At 40.6% G+C, this 15,150-nt stretch overlaps 1 protein-coding gene across 3 annotated transcripts in view; it reads right to left on the bottom strand.

Annotated features, from left to right (window-relative positions):
• Positions 1–14,598, bottom strand: part of ITCH (itchy E3 ubiquitin protein ligase) — a 67,518-nt gene extending 52,920 nt beyond the window's left edge. For all 3 annotated transcript variants that reach the window (XM_013944783.2, XM_067308007.1, XM_067308008.1), the window contains exon 1: positions 14,509–14,598. The gene's annotated coding sequence lies outside the window, so the exon portion shown is untranslated. The remainder of the gene's footprint in view (positions 1–14,508) is intronic.
• Between the last annotated feature and the right edge of the window lie 552 nt (positions 14,599–15,150).

The following is a 15,150-nucleotide window of genomic DNA, read 5'->3' as shown; positions in this document are numbered from 1 at the left end:
TGTTCTTCAATGCCACTCTGCATAAATGTCAAAGGACAACTTTGAGCATGGAACAAATATTTAAGAGAACAAGCCCATGACAGTTACAAAAAACAAAGTTACTAAAAGCAGCAGTATTTTTCATTCTGTCTAGTTTATAACACCTCATTTAGTCCTACAGTACTGTTAACCTTCAGCCAGCTCTGAGGTTAAGCAGTTTCTACAGAGCAAAATTCTAATCTCCAGCACCTCAGAGTCAAATATTAATGCCGGTGTTGACAGCAGCAGATTATTTTGGACCTTACCTTAAAAGCATGAAAAAGAAGTTTTCTGAAGAAATTTGCCTAAAGTCTCCTCCTGCCTTTTGTTATAGCAGGGTGAAGGAAGAATTACGTGGAGGCCCTCTGCTTATCACTGCTTTAGCCATATGACACAGTAGCGAGAAGAGATGGTCACACATAAGCTACTTATTCACTGTATTCAATTAATTTTTAATTAGGGTAATGCAATAATCTTAATGTGATCACCCAGAGCAAAAATATTAAGTCAAAACTTTGTTACTTCCCCCTCCCTGCCCTTTAAGCAAACTTCTTCCTTGAAATCTGTTAACTGATGATTGAAATCTGATAATCTGATGATTGATTACCTGGAAGAGATATTTTAAATCACCTCCCTTTTTCCTGTCTTGTAGCAGCTTAACAGTTTTACTGAAAAGCAAGAAGTTATTAGCAATAGCCAGGAAAAACACTAATGAGCACTTCCATATCTAAAACAGAAAGATATTCAAAGTTAAAAAGTTTCTTCACATAATACACATGACCAAAACTAAAAGACAAAAAATACACCATAAAACAAACCAAAAATTTTGCCTCATGTGATCCCAAGTGCCTAGAAAATGAAGGACAGGGAGACACAGTATGTAGAGCAGTCAGTGATTCTACTGCAATGGTAGAAAGCCTGGGGAAAACGTTCACACCGGGTGAGAACACAAGTTTGCTTCGGTTTACTCTTAAACAATTCTGAATGTAGCCTAACCAACTGTCAAGGAACACTTATATTTCATCTTTCAGAACCTTCTTACTTCATATATTACAGTTCTCCCCTATTCTGTGCATATTTACAAATACTTATCTGAAAATGATCTGAAAATAATGTAAATAAAAATGTGTTATTGAAAGACCATACAAGGAAACAAGGGTATCTTAAAATGAGAACCCAATTCTCTGAATCATTTTCTAATTCCCTCCCAGGTGTTTTTTTAATAGAATCACAGAATGATTTAGGCTGGGAAGGACCTCTGGAGGTCATCCAGTCCAACACCCCGCTGGAAACAGGGCCAACTTCAAAGTTACACCAGGCTGCTTAGGGTCATGTAACAATGTTACTTATTCAATACCTCAAACTAGTAGCAAGATACAAGTTGTAACAAATGTATCTCAATAGACGTCCAAGTTTCCAGGTATAATAACAATGAAGAGATTTGCTCTGTGGTTTTACACAAATGCACATCCTATTTTCTCAATGCATAAATGCACACAAACGCCTTGCACTCCTAACTTTCAGGCCCTTCACATGTCCCTTCCATACTGCTACCAAAGAAAAACAGGGGAGTCCATGAAAGTTAAAATATGAAGCGGTTTAATTTGAAGATGCATTCCTTAGATTTTTCCTCTTAATATTTATGATAATATAGAGAAACAGAGTGAATAAAGTGAAACAGATGAACTCCAAAGACGACTGCCTCTTCTACCCTAAGCAGTCACCTTCCAACCAAGTTCAACTACAAAGCCGGCTTTCATTTCATACGACATTTCTCAGAGTCAAGATAATTTATTTTAGGAGTTCATGGAAACAGTAAATCAAATTGCTTTCCTAGTATCTGAAGTAAAATCTACAAGTTCTAAAAAGCATTTTGTGTGACAAGATTTTGCTACATGATTAAAATTTAGAAGCACAATTCTTTTCTCAATGTAGGTTCGTACGTTCACTTTAACTGGTTTCCAATTTAAAAACAGAGGACAGCTTCCTTGCTACCTCTTTCTGAAGCATTCTCCAACTCACTGCTTTCCAAAAATAGTTCTAGGTTTAGTAAATGTAATAACTATTCCTTTAACACCTTCTGATGTATGTTTCTCTGCACCTCTTATTAATAATAATAAAAAACCCACACAAGTACTTCTCTTTCCATGCTTATAAATAGGGTTCTTTTGGGCTTGTTTCTTTATTCTTTTTAAAGAATTTTATTGCTTCTTCATTTTCGACGCTGGTCATATTGCACACATTCAAGGGGAATCAAAATAATTCCTTTCTAATGGTTGCATCTAAAAATAGGTCTGTCTATTACCTTTTAACTTATGTTAGCTTATGGTGTCTTCTTCTGGCCTCTTAGCTTCAGTGAAGGAAATACTTGCCTAAACAGATCCTTATTTTGCTACGTGCCCATTTTTCACCTCCTCTGTTCCCATCTTTCTAAAAACTCCTTGCCTTTCAGGCACAGCTCTGCTGCTGCGATTTTATCATGGTACCTCTTACAGTCTTTTGCCAGTGATAAGAGTCTTTAAACTCTCACTGTACATTCTTTAATCTGACTTATTGTGGCTATGTCCACATCAGCAAGGAGTGCAACGTAACAGAAGTGGAGCTAGGCAGTAAGACAGGACTGAGGACGCAGTATCTACATCGTATACATTTCTGGAGTTTTACTCTGGGCAGCTTTACTCCGGTCCCATGGCCCCCTCCAGCTGTTGCACTGCAGCTTCCAGTTTAGTTCCATCCAAAAGGAATTCAGCTTCCATGACCTGCGATCATTTCACAAGTCAAGTCAAAGTGCAGTCAGTGAGGAAAGTCAGAAAATTCACTTCAAAAGCGCACTCCTTGTCCAAAATAAAACACTAACGTAGGTGCATCCCGTTTCCCTTTCACCCGTTCCAATTTAATACACGTTCTAGCTGTAACAGTAAACCTCAGCAGGTGTCAGTTATGTACACTAACTCAAGCTTCCTTCTTTCAACGACTTCCGTTCTTTTTCTTTATTCAGTGAATGCAGATATAAATACTTCCATGCATGAGCATGCTTAGTCTATTTGTTTCAAAAAAAAATCTGCCTTTCACTCAGTTTTGACAGTCCCAAAGGTTCACCTGAGAGCGTTAAGCAGAGGTTTCCCTCTCTCCCTTTCAGTCTGGAGATGCTTTCACACAACACTTTCCTTCCTTTACAATGATACGGAGAGGTGACCCCACAATTTACCGCTTTCCTTGATCATTGGGATAGATTTGCTTTTTTCCTTCTTCTGCACACAATCTAGGCTAGAAAACTAGTGTTTCTACAAAACTACTGAAAAGACACAAAAGTAGTTAAAAATAAGTAAATAACAAGAATCTTTTGAGTTAAATTGATTAAAATTGTGTTTTGAACGTACATCTACTTAACTTGAATGACTAATGCTATAGGTGAAGGAAAGCTCTGTCACAAAGCACAAAATACTTGTGTCTTCAAATAGGGCAGGAGATCTGACTTCTGCTCAGACCTAAGCAGTTAACTAGAGAGCGCCGGACCACAGAACTATTCGATTTGTGTGGAATGAAAACCAGTAGCTTGAGTACCACTATCCCTGTAAATGCAAACACTTGCTTTTATAAAGAGGACAAATTTCAAGAAGTATTAAGCATCCACAGAGGTGCTGAAAAACTGAGGTTTCTTTCCTCATTCATTCTATGCACAACAGATGAAATCATGTGTCAAACAGGTAAAACTTCTGTAGTCATGTTTGAGCTCAAAGCCCACGCTGTGCCATGTGCAAGTAGAAAGGTCACTCAACTCCCTCTGAGTGACTCTCCAGGTTCTTGAAAGGTTCCTGAAGACTGGAAGAGAGCAAATGTCACTCCTATCTTCAAAAAGGGCAAAAAGGAGGATCTAGGGAACTACAGGCTAGACAGCCTCACCTCAATCCCAGGGAAAGTTGGGGAGTAAACCCTCCTGGAAGCCACTTTCAAACATATTAAAGACAAGCAGGTGCCTGGGAGCAGTCAACATTGATTTACATTGATTATATCTGAATCCAAGCCTATACTCGGTATTTTTTGTCTTTTAAAAACTACCTCCAATTACTAAATTGCTGATCCCTATGATAAAAAACAAAGCAATGCAGCTTGAGTCAATCTTCTACAAAATGTCCACAACCAACACATATGAAGATGTTAGTTAGCTTCAGTTAATGAGAATCAAGTAACATGAGATCGAAAAACAATCAAAAAGCAAGGCCAAATTCAACCATTCCTACAGTAAGAATGTCATTGTACACTTTATATATACACACTGCTTTCCTGGATTATTTTAATTTTCTTTTACCCAGATAAGTAACCTCATAAAACATTCATATATCATTGCCTTGGAACCTGTGGTATTCCTTCATTATTTATATAACATCAGAGATGGGAAAGTCATTGAATATCATGGTTGATTTTCTGTTTACTCAAAAAGATATCTTTATGTTGTTATTGGCAAGTGTCCATATGCTTCCACCTTTAAGAATCTCCTCCTTTTTGACTCTTACTGGGATAACTTTCCCGAGCAAGTCTGGACAGTTATTTATGTGTTGCTTTTTATGTCCCACGCACCTACAAAGCCTCTAGCTCAAGTTTTGCAGTATTTTCAGCCAAATTAATTACCCTACTTTGCATAAAAAATAACATCCCAAGCATTACTTTAATTTGGGCCAGAGAGTCACTCAAAGCCTGTTCATCCTCCAATGCTTTCTAAGAATTTCTCCTGGATACCCACATAAATTCTCCAAAACTAAGTGGGAAAGAATAGCAATGCAGTTTCACTTATGATGAAAAAACTATGCTGCCAAAAATCACATTAATACATATAGGTATCTTGACTGTGGAGTCAAAATATAGCTGCATACTAAGCTGACAATTTCACATCAATGTGCTCTTCCACTAAGTTAACCTTATGGATACAACGTACTCACTAACATTCACTAAATTCAGTTCCCAGTGTATACATTTTAGATCAACTAACTTATCTGAGAAATACCCAAATGACAACACAGTTCACATTAACTAAAGAAAAAACAAAACAAAACAAAACTGTGTAAAAAGGCTGAATTCATTAACCTTCACGAACAAGCTTCAGAAACACTGCAGAACCCCTTAATTTGATTCTCTTGGGGAGGGAGAGAAAACAATGACTGGTATCAGCAGCTATGCTGGAGAACCACTTAGTTTTAAATGTATTTCAAAGGCATTACCTTTGAAGTGTCTATAAGAATCTAAACATTATAAACGGCCTCTATATTATAAACTCTCATAGTAAAACAAAACACAAGGCTATCGCCTTCTGTTTCACCACGCAGCTTGCAGCTTTTAAACAAGCTGCTTTAGAAGCACTTACATACCCGGTTATTAAAAGAGGACAGCATCTACAGAGGATTCTGTAATCTGTGCCAGGTAGTTTCTCTTCTTGTTTACAGCTCAGTGCTTGCTTTAACACATTTTCCCATTCCAATCTCAGTGCTACCCTCCATTATAAATGGTTCATACACACCTTTATTCAAACAAACCCATACAAAGCTTTCAATCTCGGGGAGGTGGGGGGAGAAATCTTGACCATTAAATTGCTGTTATCTGTATTCATTACTAAGTATGAAAACTTCACCTGCACTTATAGCTGTTTTAAAGAATGTTTTAAAAAGTGGCCTTGCATATTGGCTACTCTCTTCTAGAAAAATAGCATCACTTGATCAAAAATATTAGATCAGCAGTCCCATGAAAGTACCTTGCTGCTTAAGATTACCATAAAACAGCTAGCTGTTGTATCCTACTCATCTGTAAACCCAGAACCAAAATAAGATCGTGGTATTTGCAGGACCGGAGTTTAGCAGATACTTTTTCAAAAGCATAATGAAGATGATGCCTATATTAAACTAATTATAATTCTTTAATATGCTCTGTACAGAACTGTACAGCAGATAATGTCTGTTTTACGAGTGTTCCTTGGTACAGTTCCAAGTATTTGCATCAGTAACACTGATGAGAATCCACACTTGTACTAAGGCTCCTCCTCCAAGGATCATGAAAACGAAGAAAGCACCAGATATGCTTCAACCTCTTTTCTCTCAAGAACATGCACAACGAGGGCCACAGAGGTATCAGTAGAAAGATATTGGCAAATGATCTCCCCTGACAAAAATTACCTTGCTGAACAGATTCTCACTGTGGGTGCCTGAGCAATAAACCAAATCAAAACAGACCGTATAGATTCGCAATTCAACCTGGCAAGGATTACCAAAGAAATGATGAATCATTTTCTACCACCAATGACGCAACTGCGAATCTAAGATCTGCTGATTATTTGAAATTTCTTTAAGAGAGAGCTTTGTCACCTGCTGCTTATAACTGAACCAGTAAATGCAGTGGTAGGAGATGCAGTTTCTCTCAATCAACTTTGAGACTCAGCTAGAAGAACAGGAATATACTCTTAGCTATTGTACCCAATGCACTAAATTTCTTACAGTTAACTATTTACCAAGATATGGATACACATGCATTGCCCCACAAGAAAAATAAGTTGTTTTCTTTGTAAATACTCTGAAACACTGTAAATGACTGAAGAAAAGTAACTCAAACTAAGAAATCTATTCTTTTCGACAAAGTGAAATAATATTCCTGTGTGCTAAACTCAGTGCTATCTGGAAATAAAGATTGTATCTTTCCAGTCTAAATTACCATTACTCAAGTACATAAATCAGAAAGGGATGTAATGGAAATGAGAATTTCTCACAAGTCTTCAGACAATTTAGGTAAACATCTAGCAGGGGTCACTGTCTTTTTTAGAAGTGCAAACTGCTGCAAGTGAAATCTTTTCCCTCTTAAATTCTGGAGGAAACATCTTCATATTATCTAATTGCAAAAGAGTCTATCACCTGCTTCTTGAGGATCTTTTGCAAGAGACCAGAGGGCAGCATGAAAGCATAGCCAGGACTGGACAACAGAACCATCCCAAATAATCTGCAAAATGCAACTGTTTGTTGCATTTCAGCCCATGCTGCCCTGAAAAATAAAATAGAAAGTGGAGAAAAGGAAGATGGCATAGAACTGCACCACTATTTCCATATTCTCAGCTCTTCCATCTAGTTTGTTTTTGTGTTTTTTTAATCAGAAGATAAAGTAGACTTCCCAAACGAAACCTTGATCACCCTCTAGATCACCCAGGACACTTCTGACAGTAGTAATAAATAACACCCTTGAATGAAAGTCTCAGGCTTTATGCCCTAGATCTTCTGTACGAGAAACTGAAGATTACATGTTTAAAAAAAGAACAGGACTGTCTGCTAACAATAAACATTACTTGCATCCTTCCGTTTCAAGGGAACTGCCACGTTACAGGTAAGTGACTTAAAGCCCACAGACCTGCGAAGAAGCCTGGAACTGGTTCCTAAACTAAAACTTGACAGCGAGCTAGAGGTAGGTGTATAGTGAGAGTGACAGCAGTATAGTTGGTTGGGAAACAACGCAGCTACCACCAGAGGCACAGAAGGTGAGATTTCATAAGTCTGTGGAGCTGTTCTAGCAGCCTGATGTTGCTGAAACAGGGGTCCCACTTTTCCCCTTCTACACTCTTTCTCCCAGCCACACAGTCCCTTCCCATCTTTTTGCCAGTGCTACCGCTAAATTGACACTCACTGACCTGTTTCAATTCAGTAAATCCTCAGAGGGGAGGGGAAAAAAAAAGCCTAGGATCCCCAATAACAGCAAAACATGTTTTCAGATAAAGAGCCCTGGCAAAGTCTTCTATATTGGTTAGCATTTTATTTATGAGTATAATCCAGTGTGAACCCACTTATTACAGTGCGCGCACACACACCTTTTCATGCATTATGAGGCAAACCAAAACAACGCTCGCATCCTGGAATAAGAGTATACGTCCACAGCATTATAATGCAATGTAATGACCTTTGTAATCAGCAAAGCATTCTTCTGGATACAAAACCAAAGAGTCTTAAGCCATTTCAAGAGTTCTAATAATTGTACTGCTAAACATTTTGTTAGATATGTTTTATTTAGTTTGTAAAGCATCAGGACCCTTATTGTGTTGATTATAAAGCGTGAAAGCAGAATTATAAAATACAAAGTACTGAATTAAGTATTTTAAAAATAGAAAGTGAAATTTCAGAAAGCAAAGAAATTCAACTGTGTCACAGGTTCTCTCTCATATTAGATCATACCCCTAGCATTACTGTCTAGGAACTCCCCGACCCTCCACCCCAGCATTATCCACCTTTAACTGTGAACTTCATTTTGTTGGTATCTTCTACACCCAGACACACCTTTAATACAGTTCACTATGAAGTGCACAGTGTTAGAGGGAACACACATTACTGCGTGTATTTTCGCCTGCAATATCACCATGAGGAGGGTGTCTTTTTGTTCAGAAGTTCACATCCCAGATGGACAGGAAAGCAAGACTTTCCTTAAACATTATCTTTTGCTTTAATAACTGTCAAATTATCACTAATGGCAGAAAAGTCCTACAGCTCTGAAGGACTCACAAGGGGGGGGGAAGCAAAAGGAAAAAAATAACGATACTCCACACTTCACAGGTCTATGCTCCAAACCTTCACCTCAAACAAACCACCAGCAATGTCAACAGGTTTCTACACAGAGAAAATCCACGCACCCAATTTACACTTCAGAACAAGGGTTAAACACACTGATTCAAGGGGTGCACAAAGAGAGGAACAATGAGAAAACCATTGCCTTGTGATAGCTTATTCATTGACCTGAACTAGATTTGGTTCAGGCAAATGTTTAACAAATGTAGTATTGCTCTGGAAATCGGCCGTTGTAATACACGGCATATGCCGCATTTACAAAAGACAAATATTTGCACTTATTTTATGTAGATAAGTAGTATTCTATTATTTCAGAATATTCCACAGACTTCCTTAAGATTTTTATACTAAACTGGGATATTAATGGTTTAAATTAACTAATATTTAAAAAAAAAGATATTCTAATGTCTTACTGGTAAATTTAATTTGGCAGTCACAGAAAGAAGTATGCCAATTATCTACAAGTACTGCCCATTAATCATAAGTTTTCCTCTGTACATTTCAGTGATGAACGCTTCTTAATCGGAATAAGAAATATTACACGTGACCAGTATTCACTAAATAAGCAAAATGTAAAAAACTGAAAACACACATGCCAACCTGTTAGCTTGGATAGCTATAAGAACTTTTTTTTTTTTTTTTTTAAATGTAGAACAAGGTGGCCAAGGTATTTTCCTTAATCTTTGGCATTTCACTCCTCTTTCCTGTTACTAGTATGCACTTTAGTCTCCTTCAAACAGCTGAAATAAGAAGCTTCTTTGAAAATTACACCATTGATGACAACACACGTGATAGATGAATTGCATACATTTAGAAAAGAGGCAGTCTTGCTAACTTTATACAAAAAAAAAAGTCCAATCAGTGCTACACTGTTGTGTGGTTTTTGTTTGGTTGTTTTTTTCCTCCAGTCTCCTAAGCTCCTGTATTTTCTTTTCCTCTCTTTCTTTATAGACTGAAGTGCCCTTCTCCTGCAAGATTACCCCAGGAGGCTAAATAGGGAGGAAAGGGTGTTCAACTTAAGGTAGAATCTAGTCAGTATATGGCAGCTCATTGTTTTCACAGAAGTTACCAAGTCTGGTTAAAGATTAGACTAACCATATCATCCCATTATGGACACTTTTACATATTAATCATTAAATCTAGCTACTTTTTGAAGTGATATAATTATAACAGTAAGGGAAATTTTATATATATGTGTGTGTATATATATATACACATATATATGTGTGTGTGTATATACACACACACATATATATAGTAGTAGAGGAAATATATACACACACACACACTTGTAGGGACAAGCTCTGTGAAAAGAAAATAAACAGAGTAATCCAAAGGTCAATTAATTCAAGCCCTGACAAGCCAAAGTAAAAATAAGTAAATAAATAAAAATCAAAGTTAAGGAATCTTTACAAAGAAAGAACTCACTCCATCTAACTGCTTTGCAAATAAATCAAGAAAAGAGCAGCTCATGGCACTGGCAGAGCAAAAGTTACAGAATCAGGAAAGTACAAATGTGGTGTTTGGAGCAATAGGACTTAATCCATTTAAACACTGGAGAAGTCAAAATGTGGATGTTCAACAACTCTAACTGCCAAGCAAGAGTAATGGTTATTAATATATAATTAAAAGACAACTAGCACTGAGGATAGGAGCAGGCATGAGGGACGGATACTGATCAAAAGCATGTTAAAAATTAATACACCCCACTCTTCCATGTCTCAGTACACATTCTTCAACCTACTCAGCATCTAGTTTTCCTTAACTTACTTTACTGCACTGGAAGGAGCAAAGCTAAAAAGGCTGTAACCACTCTAATCCATTCTCAGATATAATCCTGCAGAGAACATGAGACTTGCACAGGAGGAAGTTCAGTCACAGTCATGTGAAAGTGAAGGAATCATGAACAGCCCGCTTTAATTTTAAGTAAATGGATATGCTCCCAAACAGTCACAAATTTTATGTTCTTGATGGAGAGTTCACTGCAGACGGCTAACCATTTGATGAATTAATGAATAAAGTAGGACTAGATTAACGACCCTTACTATGTCTTTTCCTATTCAAGAGCTCTTTCAACTTAAACTGAACTTTTTCTTGGTATTAAACCTTAGAAAGATTACCAAGTATCTACCAGCCAGAAGCTAATACTAACAGAGAAAAAGTATGTCTGAAGTGAAACCCTGACAAAAAGACCAATAATGAACTGTTAACAGAGAACATTAAGATTTTATGGAGGCTAATATTTAATATTCTCCCTGAAAGCTCCAGCTTCATGATCTGCCTAACCTAAAGCCCAAGCTCTGCACAGCTCAGGTAAAAGGCAGTGTTACTTAACTTTTTCTCCTCTTGACAAGAAACAGTTTCACACAATCGTACTTTAACAATCCACCTGAAGAAAACGAGCCTTTTCCTGCTCAGTCACAACTCTATCTGAATCTGAGCTTTGAACTTCAAGATGGACCATTGAGAGGCAAACATATAAGTAGTTCTCTTCATGAGTGAAACAATAGGCAGCTCCTACGAACACAGTTTAGAATAGCTTAGACAGGTGGGTGGAAAGCAGGCGTTATCAGTTTCTAAATGAGACGACTGTAATAAAACTTTTTTTTAAAAAAAAGAACAAGCATATGAACATACTGCCAGCTTTTTTTAAATTATCTGAATAACCAGTGTAACAACATCTAGTATCATGTTTCCCAAGAAAGAAAGAAAGAAAATATGTCCTTGATGTTTTATCACCGTTTGTTCTGCACACCACTATAGTAAAAGTAGAAATTCCAGACATAACTTAAGAGCTGGTCATATGAAACAGGGCTGCATTTTTTTAAAATGTTCTTTCCCAGTTTGTTACGCTACTTTCATTTCTGTGCAATGTAATTTGCAATACTGATGAAGAAAAAGATAAGTCCTTCAGCTACAGCAACTCTGCAGTACAATGAGTAGGACCAGAGTGCTAGACACTTAGAGAAAATGCTTGAGTCCTTACTGCTTCATTGTCTGGATGAGAGTAAACAAAAAACACCTTCCCATCTCCAAAATACGGGCAGAATTAGATAAGTCGAACCACAGCTAAGGAATGAAAACAAGCAAGTAGACTGCTTAAAACCTTTAAAAATACTCATTTTATGAGATAGCACAAAGTAAATATCTAGAAAAACAGAATACTCCCAAGCTAGCCTTTAAACACAGCTTATCTATTTCCTCTTCAGAGGCAAGCACACACTTCCAGGTGCTTCTATAGCTGGGCAAAGCACAGATAGGGTAAGCAACAGAGGTAAATGCTCTCCTCTCAGTTAGGCATGCATGTTCCCTCTCCTTAGGTGTAAAAGCACAAAGTAGTTCCTGCTTTTAGGCATAAATAGCTCAGACTGACAAAAATTACAACATCGAGTGAGCATAACTGGATAGCCAAACAGTGAGGCTTAAAAATAAACAGCAACAGTGACAGTACTCTCAGAAGCTTCATTATTATCCTTTACACTGAGTTTTTCTTCTCCTCTAACCCTATATATTATTTTCCTTGCTTTTAAGCAGAGATAAAATTGTTTTCTGCTGCAACATGAAAGATATTTTACTACAGTTGAATAAGCTTATAACTTTGTTTAAACAACCTCAAATTTACAAAATATGTTTGTTTGGATGCTATCATCAACAGACATGAACTGATAACACTGTTGAGAAGTGACTTAACTATTGGATATGCTACAAAATAGAAGGATATACATTTATTTTGTAAAACACTCAAGAAGCACACATAGCTTTAAAGCAGTCCTATGGACAAGCTTTCTTAAAAACAGTGATAGATGTAACCTCTACAACAGAAACATTATGATACTTAATACATGTCCTCCTACTACTTTGTTTATTCTGCAGACAGCTTCCCCAAACCATTTTGAAACTTTTAAACAAATAAACAAAACAGCTTCATATTTCAGGTCTGTTTCACCATGGAAGAAACAGAACTTTACACAGGGAGAGATAATGGAGTGGGGAAAAAAAATGAGGTGATGTTGCTTAAGTAATAAATTCATATAAATAATCTTCTTTCAATCTCTTAAGCACCAAAATAACTGTTTAATCTGTAAGAAGCTTTCAAAGTTAGCACTCAGAAGTCTCAGTTATTTTCCACTACAACACCATCTTTCACATGTACTGTATCAGTTCTTTGTTCAAAGACAAGAAAATTCACTTCGGATCAGAATGCTGCATATTATTCTGATGATCACTTGGAAGTGAATGCATTCAGAGTGGTGATTAAAATTGTCAGTCAAACCACAACTAAGAATGCACACTAGACCAAGTTCAGATTTAAACGGCTGTAGCAAAGAGCAATGTAACTGTAATTAAATCAGAACTGCTTTAGACTTTCACTGTAAGAAGAGAGAACAGAGCTTAAATTCATGTCTTCAAACAAGATGTTTTTTAAAGCATTAAGTTCCCGAGAGGTGATGACAGATTCCATTTGATGCTTCATTCCTAAGCATCTATGCCTTTTTCCAGGTAGATTGAAGCAAGCAGTGTCTTGATCTACTGTCATATTGACTGTTTTCTCATGAATATCAGTCCAGAATTCTCTCCTTTTCTCTGTGAAAAGGACAAGTGACAAGGCAACAGGGATGGAAGAAAGCAATGAGAAACTCACTGAAATAATAATACCTTGAGAAAAAGATAGTCTAGAAGACTCTGGTTTCTGATTTCTTCAATTCTAACTGAGCTATAAAGATTAGTTTTGCTGGGGACATTTTCTGAAGTTTGAAGGGTAAAGGATGCCACACAAGTGACAATAGATATCCCAAATGCTACACTCAGTTTTCTCTCTGCATCACACACAGATCTGAAGTTCTATTGTCAATTTAAGATGACAAATTATAGCTATCAAAAGTCCTCAGATTTCAGAGCCAACTAAAGGCAGCCACATAAACATCCTCTTCTGCTGTTATTTAGATATTATTGCCACACAAGGTCAAAGACACCCATCTGGAAGTGGGAGGGTTAACAGCCAGAACTTATCAATGTTTCCAAAATAAAACGGTGGCACCAGTGCTGCCATTCTGCTGTGTTCCTAAGAGGGAACACAGTTCAGTATAAACCTCCAGCTACACTCGCGCTTTACCGCTGGGGACCACTACTTCAAGCCGCGGCTGTACCTTGAGGAGACAAAGCGAAGCCCAGCGAAACGGCGGCGGCAGCAGCAGCCCCCTAGACAGGGACCCCAGGGCAGGGCACGGGCCGCCCCCCTCGGGGGGGCTGCGCGCAGCGGCTACAGGCAGGGCTGTGGCAGGGAAGCACCGCCGGAAAGCAAAGCCTCTGGCGGCAGCGAATCCCCGGGGCCCTCAGGTTCAGGCACGGAGCTCAGTGGCAAGGCAGGCAGGGACCGACCGGGCAGGGGAAGCCAATCCGGCAGGGCAGAGCCGCGGCAAACCACGCAGAGCTGCGGGAAACGGCCGCCCCGGGCCGGGCTCCGGGCAGCGGCCCCAGCGCAGCGGCAGCGGCAGCCAGGCGGCGCCGCGCAGCACAGGCCGGAGACGGGCCCGGGGCAGGCAGCGCTCGCGGGGGAGCGCCGGGGTCCCGGGAGCGCCACCGGGGGCCCCGGGCAGGGACGATGCTGCCTCCCGCCCCGTCCCGTCCCGTCGCGCCCCCCGCCCCGAGAGCCGCCTCCGCCGGGGCACGGCGAGGCAGCGCGGCGGGGGCGCCCCCACCCCCCCCCCCCAGCGAGGCCGGCCGGGGGCGAGGAGCCCCCCGAGACGCCAGGCCTCCGCCCGCCGGGTCCCCGCGCCCCCCGGCTCCGCGCCGAGCTGCGAGCCGGGACAGCAGCGGCACCGCGCCGCCCCGCGCGCTCCCGTTCCCACCGCCGCCGCCGCCTCCGCCCTTTCCGCCCGCCCGCAGCGCGGAGACCCCCTGCTCCCCTCACCGGGCACGGCGGCGTAGCAGCTCCTCCGTCCCTCGGCCAAGATGGCAGCCGCTCCGAGCCCAACCTGAGGCAGCGACTTTCCAAAGTCGGGCGGGCCGTGCGCACGCGCGGAGTCTCCGAGAGGCCGCGGGGGCCCGGTGACTACAAGTCCCGGCGTGCCCCGCGCATGCGCGCACCGCCTTTCCGCCCTCCTGAGGGGGCGGGGCCGGGCTGGGCCGCGGCGGGGCCTCTCCCGTTGGCCCGCGGCTGCGGTTTGTGCGCGTCGCGGGAGCAGCCGGAGGCCTGGGGCAGCCGGGGCTTTGGCGCTGAGCTCGCCTGAGCGTGGTGCCCGGGCAGCCGGCACCGGGGCGCGGCTGCGGTTTGCCCCGCTCCGGTGAGGTCCGCCGGGGCCTGCTCCTTCCCACTCCCTGCCCTCGTACCACAGCTTTCCTGGAAAATAAACTATATGTGTGTGTGTGTATGCATATAAAAACATATGTGCTGGCATATTTATTTATTCATTTATTTTAAAAGTGCACTAAAAATCACTGCTTGATCGTCCTAACAACTCTACAGACGAGGCTGGCGCTAGTCTGAAGTTTCAAGACCGCCTTCGCGCGCCCGAGGCCCGCGTGGCTCCCGGTTATCCCGGCACGCGCTGAT

The sequence above is a fragment of the Apteryx mantelli genome, chromosome 18, assembly GCF_036417845.1.
Source record: "Apteryx mantelli isolate bAptMan1 chromosome 18, bAptMan1.hap1, whole genome shotgun sequence".
NCBI classification, from domain to species: Eukaryota; Metazoa; Chordata; class Aves; order Apterygiformes; family Apterygidae; genus Apteryx; species Apteryx mantelli.
This window is presented reverse-complemented; position numbering and strand designations above follow the sequence as displayed.